Source organism: Vidua chalybeata, chromosome 23 (genome assembly GCF_026979565.1).
Source record: "Vidua chalybeata isolate OUT-0048 chromosome 23, bVidCha1 merged haplotype, whole genome shotgun sequence".
Taxonomy (NCBI): domain Eukaryota; kingdom Metazoa; phylum Chordata; class Aves; order Passeriformes; family Viduidae; genus Vidua; species Vidua chalybeata.
This window is the reverse complement of record NC_071552.1, coordinates 1,311,052-1,325,466: the sequence shown is the minus strand read 5'-3', so window position 1 is coordinate 1,325,466 and position 14,415 is coordinate 1,311,052. Positions and strand designations below refer to the sequence as shown.

General features: G+C 57.1%; 1 long non-coding RNA gene across 1 annotated transcript; it reads left to right on the top strand.

The window, feature by feature from the left end:
• Positions 1–39: 39 nt before the first annotated feature.
• LOC128799250 (uncharacterized) lies at positions 40–2,404 on the top strand. The gene is made up of 2 exons (XR_008434683.1): positions 40–1,316; positions 2,246–2,404. It is a non-coding gene; the product is annotated as an uncharacterized LOC128799250 (long non-coding RNA).
• Positions 2,405–14,415: the final 12,011 nt, after the last annotated feature.

Here is a 14,415-nt window from a genome sequence, read left to right as displayed (position 1 = left end):
CTCTGCTCTGTGGTACAGCCCTGCTTGCATTGCTTTAAAACCAGCCCCTGTCAAAGCTGATGGAACCACAGCAGAGAACCCTGAGATTTTCACTGGCTGAGCCTGCCAATGAGCAGCCAGTTCTAGCTTGCAGCACCCCAAGGATTTCCTCTCATGAAAAGCCTCTCGTAGCCCCCCTCCCCTTTGTGCAGCCAGACTCCTCCAGAGCTTTCATTGCCCCAAGCCAGCAGCAGCACTTCAGCCTCATTGTCCCCACCAAAACTCTGGGGTTTAACCTGTGAGAAGTCACTAATTCTTATTTTGTCAGCTCTGTTTGCCAGAGGAAACTTCCAGGTGGAGAGCCGTGGCTGTATTTATCTATTTTATCATTATCAGTGATAATGATGTTCAGGATGTTCAGGATTCTGTGGCCTGAGACGCTGCTGCTGCTTTCAGGTGTCAGAGTGTCAAAACTCTCTCTCTGCTGTCCTCAGGGGCAGCTCCCAGGTGAGCTCTGGATGCACAGAAAGCTTTTTTTATGTTCCTTTTTCCAGCTGTTCTTTGCACAACAGCATTTCTGGTCTAAGGCAGCTGACGTGGCACGTTCAGCTCTGTGTGAGAGAGACCTCTGGGCAAGTGGAGCTCAGGCAGCTCCTGGCTGTCACCCTGCTCCAAGAATGACACAAGAACAGACAAGAGACCAAATTGCAGAGGAGAAAAAGAAACTTTAATACAAAGGATTCTCCAGCTTATATAGACCGATGCATTCTACTGCATTGGCTAGTTAATAAAAAAACATCTTTCTCACACACCGTCCTTGAGAGGAACAGAAAAGCAAGGTGGAAAAACACCACTGCAGATGGTTTAGACTAACAAGATACCACATTCCTACAGCTCCCTAAAAATTCTCACAAGCCACTGTGAGAACCCATTGCTGTTTGTCTCTCCCTGCCCAGGCTGGCATCCACACCTGGCTGCCGAAACTGCCACGAAATCCCCTCGCTGCTCCAGCTTTTGCAGGGAAACAGCCCCAGAGCCAGCCCCTGCAGGCAGCGGGGAGCAGCTGGAGCAGCTCTGGGCCGTGCCTCACCGAGATTTCCCCCTCCTGCCAGGCTTCCAGGTGCTGCTCAGGCTGCTGGACTCGGGGGACGAGGCGGCTGTGGGGAACGCAGCTTTGTGCCTGAGCCAGTGCCTGCTCCTGCCCGGGGCTGCCTCCTCCCTGCTGGGCTCCGGCGTGGTGCAGCTGCTGCTCAGGCAGGCCGGGGTGATGCTCTCAACACCTCGGTGCAGCAGAACTCAGCCATTGCCCTGGCCAGGCTCTGCGTGGCTGAGCCGAGGTAGGGCCCCACAAAATCCCTCTTTTTATTTCCCTTTTCTGTTACTAGGTGATAATCCCTGAGAAACCAACCGGGGTAAGCCAAGTCTGTTAGGTTAATTGATGTAAAGTCTATTGAATTTATAGATGAATAAATGCTATGAATTTATTAGAATAGATAAATAGAATAAATAGAATAAATAGAATATAGAATATAGAATATATAGAATATATAATAGAATATATAGAATATATAATATAATAAAATATAATATATATAATAGAATATATAATATATATAATAGAATATATAGAATATATAATATAATATATAATATATATAATAGAATATATAATATATATAATAGAATATATAGAATATATAGAATATGTAATAGAATATACAGAATATATAATAGAATATATAATATATATATATAGAATATATAGAATATATAATATATAGAATATAGAATAAATTCTATGAATTCTAGTTCCTTCCTCCAGCCAGAATTCCCCCTTTGTGATCTGTCCCCAGGTCCTGCTCTGGGGCTCCTGGGGTGCCAGTTCTGTCCCCACATCTTCCAAGGAGTTCATTGACAGAAGGGGTGTTGGAAATCTGTAGATCCCAAATGAGCAGCAGAGAAAGTACCAGCCCTGAGATCTGTCTAAAACAGCAGAGATGGAAGGGAAACTCTTTATTTTCTTAGTTTGGTCAATCTGAAATGCCACCTATTTGAAGGATGTCATTTGTGTGCCTTTCTGAGGGCAGTAATGATCTAGAAACTCTATGAAGAGTATCTGTATGAACTCTATATTATTATTATTATTATTATTATTTATTATTATTATCTAGAAACTCTGTTTTATATTAAATATAGCATTAAACACCCCTGAAAGCTTAAAACTCCAGTTTTTAGTCACCACCTGTTCCCCCCGTTGCCTCTCCAGGCACATGCATCAGCTGAGGAGGCTCAATGGCCTGGCCATCCTGAACTCCTCCATGAAATACGTGCACAGCAGCTGACCTCCTCAGAAACCCTCCACGAGCGCCCTTCATCTCACTGCTGTCGAGTTTTCTTTGCTTTAATAAAATTAATTCAAAGCACATCAACTTGTCAGTGGCTTTTTGGAGCGGTTTTGGTCCCCCACAGAAGCCAGTGAAACACTATCAGGAGGAAGAAGTTGATTTCTTATCTCAGCTACCAGCTGAAGTTCCCCCTTGCATTAGGCTGCCTCTGCTTTAATAATTGACATAAATTTAATCAGTGGCCGTGAATACAGCCTGGCTTTTTTTTGGTTGGTTTTGAACACAGGAAACAGAAGAATTTATTGTGTTTCTGTGAAGAATAAGCACAGGCCAGCCCAGTCTGACTTTAAAATGGCTCTTCAGCTCCCCTCCTTGGCACCTGGGGTGTCAGTTCTGTGGGGAACCTTTGTCCCCTCAGAGCTGGGGCTGACAAATTTTCCAGAGAGCAGCTGAATCAGCTTCCCACTGCACAGGAGGGATATTCTGGGATGGCAGGAGTGCAATGGATCACCTCAGTTTAATCATCTGGGGGGGTTTTGGGGTTACAGCCTGCCCAGACAGGTAACAAACCCCACGTGGAGGGTGCAGGTGCTCTGGGGGTGGCAGGAATTTTCCTTCCAGGGAGGGGGAAAAGCTGCCCTTGGTTCTGCCAGGGAGGTGAGGGCAGGTTTGGGCTGGCAGGGGGGGTCAGTGAGTTCCTGCTGGCTGCCCCGGCTCAGCCTGGAGGATGGAGGGAATATTGTTGAATAATGGAGAATATTGTTGGTGCCAGGGAGCCTCCCTGGCTGGCCCTGCTGCTCCCAGCTGTCAGTAGGGCTTTATCTGCCTCTGCTCAGGTGTTCTCACACAGGCAGGGCTGTGTCAGCCTGTTCTCTCAGCCTGGCTGCAGGTGGGTGTGCCTGGCACTGGGAGATTCCTGCTGGGTGCTGCTGGCTGCCTGCAGGGACTATTTACAGTTATTTGGGGGCTTTGTGGCTAAAAAAACAGGGTGTAGCTGTGACTGGGCCCAAGAAGCCTCTGGGCTCTCCCTGGGCTCTCAGGAAGGTTTGAGTTCTGTGCTTGTTTCACTGTGGTTTCTGTTCCTCCCTGGGATCCAGGCTGTGGATGCTTTTATTGCTGCAAACTGGCAAAAAAAAATCGGAATTATAGAATAGTTCCGTTAAAAAGGACCTACAACTTCACCCAGTGCAGCTGCCTGAGCACTCCAGGGCTGAACAGAATTCCAAGTGTGTTCAGGGAATTGTACAAAATCCCCTCTCCAGGAAGCCCTTCCAGTGTTTCACCCCCTTCTTGGCTAAAAATCGTCCTCCTAATACCCAGCCTGAGCTCAGCACCTCCCTTCCATGTCCTCCTGGGGAAGCTGCAGACAGCCAGGAGTTCTCTCCAGACCCTCCTTTTCTCCAAAGTGGACAATCCCAGAGCCCTGAGCCTGGCATGAGGAGCTCCCAGCTCTGTTCCCCTCCTCTGGGGGCATCCAAGCCCCTCCACATCCTCCCCCAGCCCTCCAGGGAGGGCTTTAACTCTTCCCCCAGGGCTGCCCGAGCACCGTGGTGTTCACAGTCACATTTTCCACCTTTTGGACACAAAGTCCACCTGGCCACGCTCTGTTCTCTTGTTGAAACCGATGGATTCCAATTGGTGCAGGGTTGTTTTTTTTTTTTTTTCCCTAGGCCAGGTCATTGGCTGGTGTCTGGCCTGAGCTCTTATAAAGTGACCCAGCCCTCTGCCCTCCAGAGCAGGCAGCCCATGCCCATTGCTGGGAGGCAGCGGGGAGCTGCTTCCAGCGGGGAAATTCCTCACTGGGATGCCTCAGGAGCTGCTCCACGAGATGCAGGAGAAGTTCCCCCTCTTCGTCCTGCTGGCAGCTGCACTGCTGGATTTGTCTGGTGAGTGATGGGTTTGCTCTGCTCCCCAGAACTGCTGCTTCTCTGCCTCTGTTCTCCGGGTGTGGGGCAGCTCTGGGATGCAGGAGCAGCTTCTCCCCGTTTGTGCAGCCCAGGGCTTGGGTGGAATGAGTGGCCCCTCATCAGGGCATGGCCGTGCTGCTCAGCCCCCAAAGCAAACACTGTCTCCTTAGGGGAAATCAAATTCAAAATCCCTCTTCCTGAGGGGTTCCAAGCAGCACTGAGGACCAGGCTGAAGGCTTGCTCAGAGTCCCTTTTCCAGGCACCACTGGCACATTGTGCTGCCTCTTTGGGAACAGCTGTCCTGCCAAATATTTGACAGCACGAAATCAGTGCTGGGTCAGCGCTGCTGTGCCCCAGCAGAGCTCCCAGGGCTGCTGTCACTCCCAGCAGGGCTCCAGCCTGGCCTTTCCACCTTGCTGGGTGCCCGTGAGCATCCCTGCGAGGGCACAGACATGAACTGGGCAGCTGGAAGCACTGCTGTGTCCTCAGGCAGCCTGTTCTCTTCAGGAAAGATAAACTCGGGAAATGGCAAAGAATTTTCTACCTAATCAATAATTTTCCTCTTTTTGTGAAGCTGTTAAACATCTGCTTCGCCTTTGTCAAAAACCACAATTTAAATGCACGCCACTTAAGCCTTTAGGTTTGTGTCTTTCCTGGCAGGTGCCCAAGGAAAAATGCGTAAAGTTTTTTGGGGAGGAAATTCCATTTTAGCCTGTGGTTTGCAAAGTGTAATTTGGAAATCAACCTTCTGATGTGAAGACAGAAAAAGTAAAATGTGTGGAGGAAAGAATAACCTTTCAGAGCAAGGGTCTGCCTTTCCAGTGACAAGGTGCCTGCTTTGGGTTTGGGAAGTTGCTGTGCTCCCTCTGCTCTGGGCCAGAACAAACCTGCCTGCACGCCCGTGGGGGTCAGGGAACTCCTGATGGCACTGCTGGGCTGCTGGTGGAGGGCAGTGGAGGGAGCTCCTTTGGGTTTAGCTCAATCCTGCTTTGCTGTGCAAGGGCTCCCAGCCTGTCCTTGGCCAGCCCGAGGGTTTCCTCTCTGGGAATCGAGGAATCCTCTCTGCCTGCCTCAGGCCTCGGGTCCTTCACACGGTGCTGAATGGCAGCAGCAGAGGAGGAGGAGGAGGAGGAGGAGGGCTGTACGGCTGGGAATGGGAATGGGGTTGGGAATGGGATTGGGACTGGGAATGGGACTGGGAATGGGATTGGGATGGGAATGGGAATGGGACTGGGAATGGGAATGGGAATGGGGCTGGGAATGGGAATGGGAATGGGGCTGGGAATGGGAATGGGGCTGGGAATGGGACTGGGACTGGGAATGGGACTGGGACTGGGAATGGGATTGGGAATGGGAATGGGTCTGGGAACGGGGCTGGGAATGGGCTGGGAATGGGAATGGGAATGGGAATGGGGCTGGGAATGGGAATGGGATCAGGACTGGGCTGGGATTGAAATGGAATGGATTGGGATTGGGATTGGAATTAGAATGGGATGGGATTTGGATTGGGATTGGGGCTGGAAATGGGAATGGGATTGTGACTGGGATTGGGAATGAGAATAGGACTGGGAATGGGAACAGGAATGGGATTGGCATTGGGAACGGGAATGGCAATGGGACTGGGAATAGGAATGGGATTGGGAATGACAATGGGACTGGGACTGGGGCTGGAACTGGGATGGCAGTGCCGCAGCTCCCGCGTGGCTCTGGTGCGGGCGGTGCCAGCCCAGTTCAGCTGTGCTGAGGAGCTGCTGGAGCACTTCAGGGCTGCCTGCAGCTGAGCCCGAGGCCTGTCCTCTGTCCCCAGGAGCCTCCAGGAGCGGCCGTGCTGGCAGTGGGGCGCTGGCCCCGAGCTTTGCTGCGGCAGCCCAGCCCGGGGCCCAGAGCAGCCCCCAGCCCGTCACCGAGGGGGACTGGCCCGAGGGGACCTTCCACTCCCAGAGCCCAGGAGCTGATCCCACGTCTGGAACAGCCCCTGGGCCCGCGTCCCACACCGGGAGAGCTGCACACAGGACAGCTCTGCTGCCCGGGAGCCCGGCGGGGGCTGAGCTGCTGCACACAGCAGCCCCCAGAGCCCAGCACGGACACCCATCTCCTGGAAAGCTCTGGAGCAGCTCCACGCAGGGATCAGGGGCTCCCACAGCCCAGCCAAGAGAGCCAGGAGGGGCTCCTGGGGCTGGTCTCAGCCCTCCCAGTTCCAGCTCTTTCCAGCCCTTTCCCAGTGCAGGGACACACCAGGACTCTCCCCAGGTCACGGCTCTCTCTTCCCCTCCTGCCATCAAGCACAGGGAGGTGCCAAGCCCTAAAACTTCTCTTCTGACGCCCACGCTGGGTTTTCATCCGCCAAGGAGAGAAACGGCAGCATCTGCGTTTCCCCCCCGAGCTGGGGTTTCTCTGGCAAGGGCAGGGGAGGGCTGGTTGCCCACGGGGGGAAGGCCCACGGCCACCAGCCCTCCAGCCCAGCCCGACCCCACGGCAGGGGGGACACCTGCCCGCCCGAGGAGCACTCAGAGCTCGGACGCTGGAAGTTCTGCAGGCCCACCCCAGCCAGCTCCAGGGCACCTCGGCTCAGTCTATTCCAGACCAGCACAGGCCAGGCCCGCTCAGCTCTCCCCACTTCTGTCTCTGCAGCAGGAATCCACAGGCAGCAAAGGCAGGAATTCAAGCTCAGCTGTGACAGACGGCTCAGGACACCCAGCCCAGCTGCCTGCTCCTCACACCCTCCCAGCAGGCACCACAAATTCTTCTTCATTGTGGATGGAAGCTCCAGCTCCCGAGGGATCCCTTCCATCTCCGTTCCAAGCTGGCACGAGCGATGGGCAGCAGCCCCTCTCTTTGCACGGGGCTCTCAACTGCACCAAACACCTTCCCCCAGAGAGCAACAGCAGCTCCCAGCAAATGGCACTTCAAGGAGAGGCTGCTCCTTGGGCAGAGACAGGGAGACCTGGAAAACCTCCCTCCCCTGAGAGCCCACAGCCTCCTCTGAGCTCATCCGCAGCAATCCAGCTGTGGATTTCCACATTAAAACCCTCCCCAACTACTAAAGAGCTCAAAGAAGCAACATCTGCCCTCTCTCCAGGAATGCCCACCTTTGGGAATAGTGACCTCCAGCCCTGGGATTCTGTCCCAGCAGGGCTTCAGCCTCCCGCTGCCTCTGCTCCTGCTCGTGCTGGGATGCAGCCCATGGGCCTCCACACCCCGAGCACCTCATCCCCACCTCCTGGCTCTGGCTCCCAGCTCCAAGGGGCTTCTGCCCCTCCCGTGCCTCAGGGAGCCTTGGCTGGGATGCTGCAGGTGAGCGCAGGGAGAAGAAGCAAACCTGGTTCTCCAGCCCTGACCCCAGCAACCAGCTCTGTCCCCAAAATTGATTCTCCTCAACTGACCCCAACAGCCAGCCCCATCCCCAAACCTGGTTCTCCAGCCTTGACCCCAGCAGCCAGCTCTGTCCCCAAAATTGACTCTCCTCAACTGTCCCCAGCAGCCAGCTCTGTCCCCAAAATTGACTCTCCTCAACTGTCCCCAGCAGCCAGATCTGTCCCCAAAATTGACTCTCCTCAACTGTCCCCAGCAGCCAGCTCTGTCCCCAAAATTTATTCTCCTCAACTGACCCCAGCAGCCAGCTCTGTCCCCAAAATTTATTCTCCTCAACTGACCCCAGCAGCCAGCTCTGTCCCCAAAATTGATTCTCCTCAACTGACCCCAACAGCCAGCCCCATCCCCAAAACTGATTCTCCTCCACTGTCCCCAGCAGCCAGCTCTGTCCCCAAACCTGGTTCTCCAGCCCTGACCCCAGCAACCAGCTCTGTCCCCAAAATTGATTCTCCTCAACTGACCCCAACAGCCAGCCCCATCCCCAAACCTGGTTCTCCAGCCCTGACCCCAGCAGCCAGCCCTGTCCCCAGCCCCTCTGGAGCACACGGCCACAGGGACCAGGCAGTTCCCTTTCCCAGCCCCACCAAGCTGGCAGCTCCTGCTCCTGTCCTGCTCTCCTCCCATGCCCAGGGAAGCCACCCCAGCTCCTCCACAGCACAGCCTGGCCCAGGGGTGCCCAGGGAGGTGCCAGCAGCCCTGGCACAGGCTCTGGTGCACCAGTTCAGGACATCTGAACTGCCTGAGGCAGCTGCCAAGAACCTCAGCACAGCCAGAGGGGACCCCCTGACCCTGCTGCCCTCGTCCCCACACTTGTCCTTCGTGCTGAAGAGCACCGATGGCATGATCTGCCTGCAGCCCATGCAGGATTCCCCTCTCCCCCCAGAGTTCCCAAATTCCAGCCTTGGGGGGCTGCTTTCCATCCAGCAAATCCTGGCAGCACCCAATTCTTCAGCGCTGGACCTGGCAAACTCCCACCTGGGCCCTTCCAGCTTGGTCCTGGTCAGGCCTGTGTTTGTCCTGCTGCCCAGTGGCACAGCACAGGCGCTGCCCTCTCCTCAGGGTGACCACAGAATGGCCCACCTGGCCACCAGTGTGGGGACAACTGGGAGCAGCCAGGGTGTCCCAGTGAAAACCAGTCCCTCTTATCCCACTGGGAGGTCCGTGGGAGCTGGAACTGCTCTGTCCACTGTGTCCAAGCAGCAAGCAGAGAGAGCAGAAGTCACCTCCGAGCCAGGGCCAGCTATTCCTGTTCCTACAGCCCCCAGGGGCCTGTCCCCAGCTGTCACCTCAGCCCCAGGGCATGTGCTGGAGCCGAGGGTGAGCCCCACGCTGCAGACCATGCCCAGGCTGCCCGAGGAGATGCAGATTCCTGCTCCCCATCCCCAGCGGGCCACGGGCACTGCTTTGCTTTCCCTGGCAGCAGAGCCTGGCACCTCCCCTGTGCCACCAGAGCCGGTGTCCACTCAGAGCCTCCAATCTTCCCCCCAAGTGCATTTCACCACCAAAAGGCCACAATCTTCACCTGGGGCTCCTTTCCTGGCAGCAAAGGGACCCCGAGGTTCCCCAGAGCCTGCCCAGCCTGGGAGCAGCACAGGGGCTGCAGGGCAGGAGGGCTCAGTGCCCACCCCCAGCCCAGCCCGTGCCCCCTGCACGGCGTGTTCGCCTTCCAAACCCCCTCCCAGGGCACTCCCCGGCACCAAAGCCCTGCAGCCCCCTCCTCAAAGGCTCCCAGGCACCGAGCTGCTGCCATCTCCAGCAGCTCCCAGCACGTCCTCAGCCTCCTTCGTGCTTCCAGCTGGGAAGGAGCACAGCGGACCCGCAGCGGGCAGCACAGCCCGCTCTGCAGTCCCTGTGCCTGCCACAGCAGCTCCCAGCCCCATCACGGCCGGGAAACCTGGTGTCCCTCAACGTCTGGAGCTGGAACTCAGCCCGGCTGTGCCTCAGCCCTTCACAGGCACACAGACACCAAGAGGGCAGGCTCTGCTTTCCACGGAGCTCCGAAGGAGAACAACCACTTCTGGGAGGGTTCTGCCGGTGGTGAGCCCTGCAGCGATGCCTGCCCGCTCTCCTGCAGCTGCCCCAGCTCCTGCTGGCCTCTCCTCCGCGCCCAGCACGGGACAGAGCTCGAGGCCAGCCGCAGGCAGCGGCAGTGCAGGAGAAGCAGGAGCTGCTGGCTCCCCGGGCAGCAGCGCCGTGCCTGGCCCCAGGACACCAGAGCCGCCCGCAGCAGCCCTGGCACACGAGCTGGCTTTCACTGCAGCCGTGTCCACCGGCTCTGTCCCTGCCCTGGGGGGACATCCCAGAGCCAGCCAGGGCCTGGCTCAGGCGGCAGCAGCGGGGACCGCCCTCCCTGCGGCCGAGGGTGGCACCGGCCCGCTCGAAGGCGCAGAGCTGCTCCACCTGCCAGCCCCGGCTGGGCAGCCCGGGCCACAGGCGGTGCTGGACCCCTCAGCGGAGCTCCCTGCAGCGCTGGCGGGGGCAGCAAGAGGAGATGCAGCCCCCACCAGGCAGCTGCCCACTCCGGCACCCGTGCCTGCTGCACAGCCGGCATCACCCAGACTCCCGCTGGAGCTGTCCCCCCCTCTGGAGATGTCCCCCCCTCTGGAGAAGCTGTCCCACCCTCTGGAGGAGATGTTCCACCCTCTGGAAATGTTCCACTCTCAGGAGAACATATCCCACCCTCTGGAGGAGATGTTCCACGCTCTGGAGGTGTCCCACCCCCTGGAAAAAGTTTCCCACCCTCTGGAGAATGTATCCCACCCTCTGGAGAAGGTGTCCCCCCCTCTGGAAGAGATGTTCCACCCTCTGGAGATGCTCCACTCTCAGGAGAATGTATCCCACCCTCTGGAGGAGATGTCCCCCCCTCTGGAGAACATATCCCACCCTCTGGAGAACATATCCCACCCTCTGGAGGAGATGTCCCACCCTCTGGAGGACATATCCCACCCTCGGGAGCAGGTGTCCCACCCTCTGGAGAACATATCCCACCCTCTGGAGAATATATCCCACCCTCTGGAGAACATATCCCACCCTCTGGAGCAGGTGTCCCACCCTCTGGTGGACATATCCCACCCTCTGGAGGAGATGTCCCCCCCTCTGGAGAACATATCCCACCCTCTGGAGAACATATCCCACCCTCTGGAGCAGGTGTCCCCCCCTCTGGAGGAGGGTGCCATGCAGCTGGACCCTGGTCACTCCAGCCCTGGCACTGCTGCCCGGCCCCCCACACCCACAGCAGTCCCCGCTAATGAGCTCGGTGATGGGGGCACTGATGAGCCCGCTGCCCACGGCGGGGACCACCCGCAGGTGTCCCCGGCCCCGGAGAGCCCCCGGCGCTCCGCCGGGAGCCGCGCGGCTCGGACAGCGCCGGGCCAGCCCGGCTGGGCGCTGCGGGCACGGCCCCGGCCCCGGGGCTGCCGCCGAGCACGGAGCAGGCAGAGGAGGAGGGCAGGACGAGGGAGGTGACAGACGGAGCAGCTGAAGGCTTGGGGACACTGGTGACAGCGGAGCCCGGAGCGCTGCGGAGCGACTCACACCAGAGGAGGGGGCTGCACTCGGATGTCGCCGTGCTGGACGGGCAAGTTCCGCTGGCTCCTGCTTTGGGTGCTGCTGCAGCCTGGCTGCTTTTCATTTCATTCCCTTTTTCCCCCCCTCTGTCCCCAGCCTCGCCATCGTGAGCGACTCCTGCGGCTCCGGGAACCACTCGGTGCGGCTGAGCCTGAGCCCCGCAGGGGACACAGCGCCCGGGCTCCCGGGCTCAGAGCGGCCCCCGGACACCTTCGTGGCTCTGGTGGCCCTGCAGAGCAACAGCAGCCCGGCCCTGCTGCGGGTCCACTCGTGCTGCGTGACCCCCTCCGCCAGCCCCGGGGCTGCGGGGGCTCAGTGCTGCCTCTTCCGCAGGTGGGGATGGGGAAAAACCTCCCTTGCTGTGGGATCTGTGGAAAGAAGCCGTCCTGCTCGCCCCGGGGGCTGTCACCGGTGTGCAGCATCCCCTTCCTGCGGGGGAGGCACACGCAGGACAGAGTGGGGCAGGGTGGCAGCCACAATGTGGATTTCCACATCAAAACCCTCCCCAGCTACTAAAGAGCTCAAAGAAGCGACATCTGCCCTCTCTCCAGGAATGCCCACCTTTGGGAATGGCACACCCAGAGCCCATTTCAGCCCCTCACCTGGGCCAGGGGCACGGGAGGGTTCGTTGCCCGGGGCTTGTAAGCCCGCGGGGGTGTGAAATGTGTGTTCCAGCAGCTCAGGGGGTGATTGGCACAACCACAGCAAAACCAACCTCCCAAAACCACTCTGCTGCTCTGGGCTGCCGAGCAGGGCGGCTCCAGCAGGGAATGCTGATGCTCCCTGGTGGATTTTCCTGCACCTCGGTGGGGATGCAGGGCTGTGCTGCGCGCTTCGTGCAGAGCTGGCATCTGGAGCTCTTTGCTCTTTGCTCCTGCCAGGCTGCCCTGGGAGTGCAGACACATCCAGCTGCTGAAGGGTGGCAGCTCCAGAGCCACCAGCTTCTCCATCCAGCTGTTCCAGATGCTGAACCACTCCGTGGCCTACCTGCACTGCGAGCTGAGGGTCTGCCTGCCAGGCCAGCCAGGATGTGAACAGGTACTGAGGGGATCTGCCCCCGCAGGAACAGGAGGGATTTGGTGCTGCCAGAAGGGAACAGGAGGGATTTGGTGCTGCCAGAAGGGAAAAGGAGGGATTTCGTGCTGCCAGAAGGGAAAAGGAGGGGTTTCGTGCTGCCAGAAGGGAACAGGAGAGATTTGGTGCTGCCAGAAGGGAACAGGAGGGATTTGGTGCAGCCAGAAGGGAACAGGAGGGATTTGGTGCAGCCAGAAGGGAACAGGAGGGATTTGGTGCAGCCAGAAGGGAACAGGAGGGATTTGGTGCTGCCAGAAGGGAACAGGAGGGATTTGGTGCTGCCAGAGCCTCCACACCATGGTCACCCCACGGCCAATCCCTGGTTAAAGTCTGGGAGAGGAGTTAATGGTGTGGAAGGGTGGCAATAGTTGGTAATCCCTAAGGAAGGGAAATTAGGGAATTAAGATTTACATATGTGCTGGTCCAAGGACTGGAAATTCACCTTTTGGAATGACAGCAGAGGTGGAAAAGACTGAGGAGACCCTGGGGCAGGAGGTTCTGTTCAGGACACTTCCAGGTGTTTTCCATCTCTTTCCCAGGGCTGCTTGGAAAGCGTGGAGCCCCTTCCCCAGCCCGGTGACAGGAGCAGCCATGGAAACCTGCACAAGCTGGTCTCCCTCGGGCCCGTTTGGAGGATGAACAACAGGTTTCTCTACAAACCAGTGGAAGGTGGGGCTCTCCTGGTTTCATTTCTCTGGCCGAGGTTTTTGCTCAGCTCTTCCTGCTGCAGGAAAACCAGCACATTTTCAACATTTTTCTTGATTAGGTTATATCCAACAACTCCTCACCTTTGCTTTGGCCTCCCTGAATCCCAGACTTGGGGGTTCATCAGTGTCACATCCAACAGAGTTCCAAAGGCACCCTGGGAAGGAACTGAAGCTTTAGGAGGAGGAAAGGGGAGAAAAATGAGGCAGAATGCTCTGTCTGTAAAGAAGTGCAGCATTTTGGAGCAGAATGAGGCTGGCCATAGGTCAGGAGTGTCCATAGGTGAAACACAGAAGCCGGCTGATGTTAATTAGATGTTTATAGCTATTAGAAAAGAGTGACACTGAGCTGATAAAACATGAGAGACTTCTCAAAACCCACTGGCAGCATCCCTAATTCCTTGTGGCTGGACTTGTTGGTGCAGAGAACATTTCTCACTGCTCGATTCCCTCTCTCTGTGTGCCCAGGTGCTGCTCCTGCCACGCTGCTGCCCATCCTGCTGGGGTCCCTGACAGGCTGTGCCGTCCTGGCCAGTGCTTTCATGGGGCTGTGGCTGCACCAGCGGCACAGAGCCAAGCCCAGCCGTTATCCCCCGCTGGGAGAATTCCACGGGCTGTGATCCCAGCAGCTGAACTGCTCCTGCAGCTCCCCCAGCCACCAGAGAAGCAGCTGGAGTTGCTTTGCTTCTGTAGAGCTCCTGCCGAGCAGGGAGCAGGAGGTGCCTCCTGTGCCCCGAGCCTGCCTCTCCTTCCTTCCTTTCCTTCTGCACCAGACCCCACGAGCTGCAGGGTAGAGGAGGAATCGCTGTGGTGCCCCAGCTGCCAGGGCCAGCACAGGCTGGGCACAGCAACGGGCAGATCAGGGGGCAGGGGAACCAGTGAAACACAGCACTGTGCCCTGGAGCCTGCCACCAGGGAGAAACAGTGGGGGAAATGATGGAATTGGGCGTGGGGACAGGAGCCAAGAGCCCAGAGATGTGTCCCCTGGGCTGTACAGCTTCCCTCATCCCTGAGGAGCCCAGTGCCTTCCTCCTTGCCCTTCAGGCCTGTTGCTGTTTTCTCCAAGTCCCCACTAATGGTCAGAGCAGGCTGGAATCTGCTGGAATGCACTGGGGAAAGGCATCCATATATAGGATGGGGGATACAAAGAGGGCTCTCCTGGGGGCTTTAGGGGGTGGCTGTGGGAGGGCAGCCAGGGGGGTGCTGTGCAGAGCCCCCTCCAGGCTCCAGCCCTGTCGTTATTGGACACGAAATGAGCACACAGGAGCTTGGTGAGTTCAAAAGAGAAAAAGACCCAGTTTTATTCAAACATCTGGTATTTACAGAATTCCAAAGGTGACCGTGGATTGGAGGATGGAATTGCCACCTCTCCAACCACACTGCTCCAAAGATCAATCAGTCATTTCTCTCCACCCACAAAGAAATATTCTAAACTATTCTATTTGTACATGAAATTGTGTGGGAAAT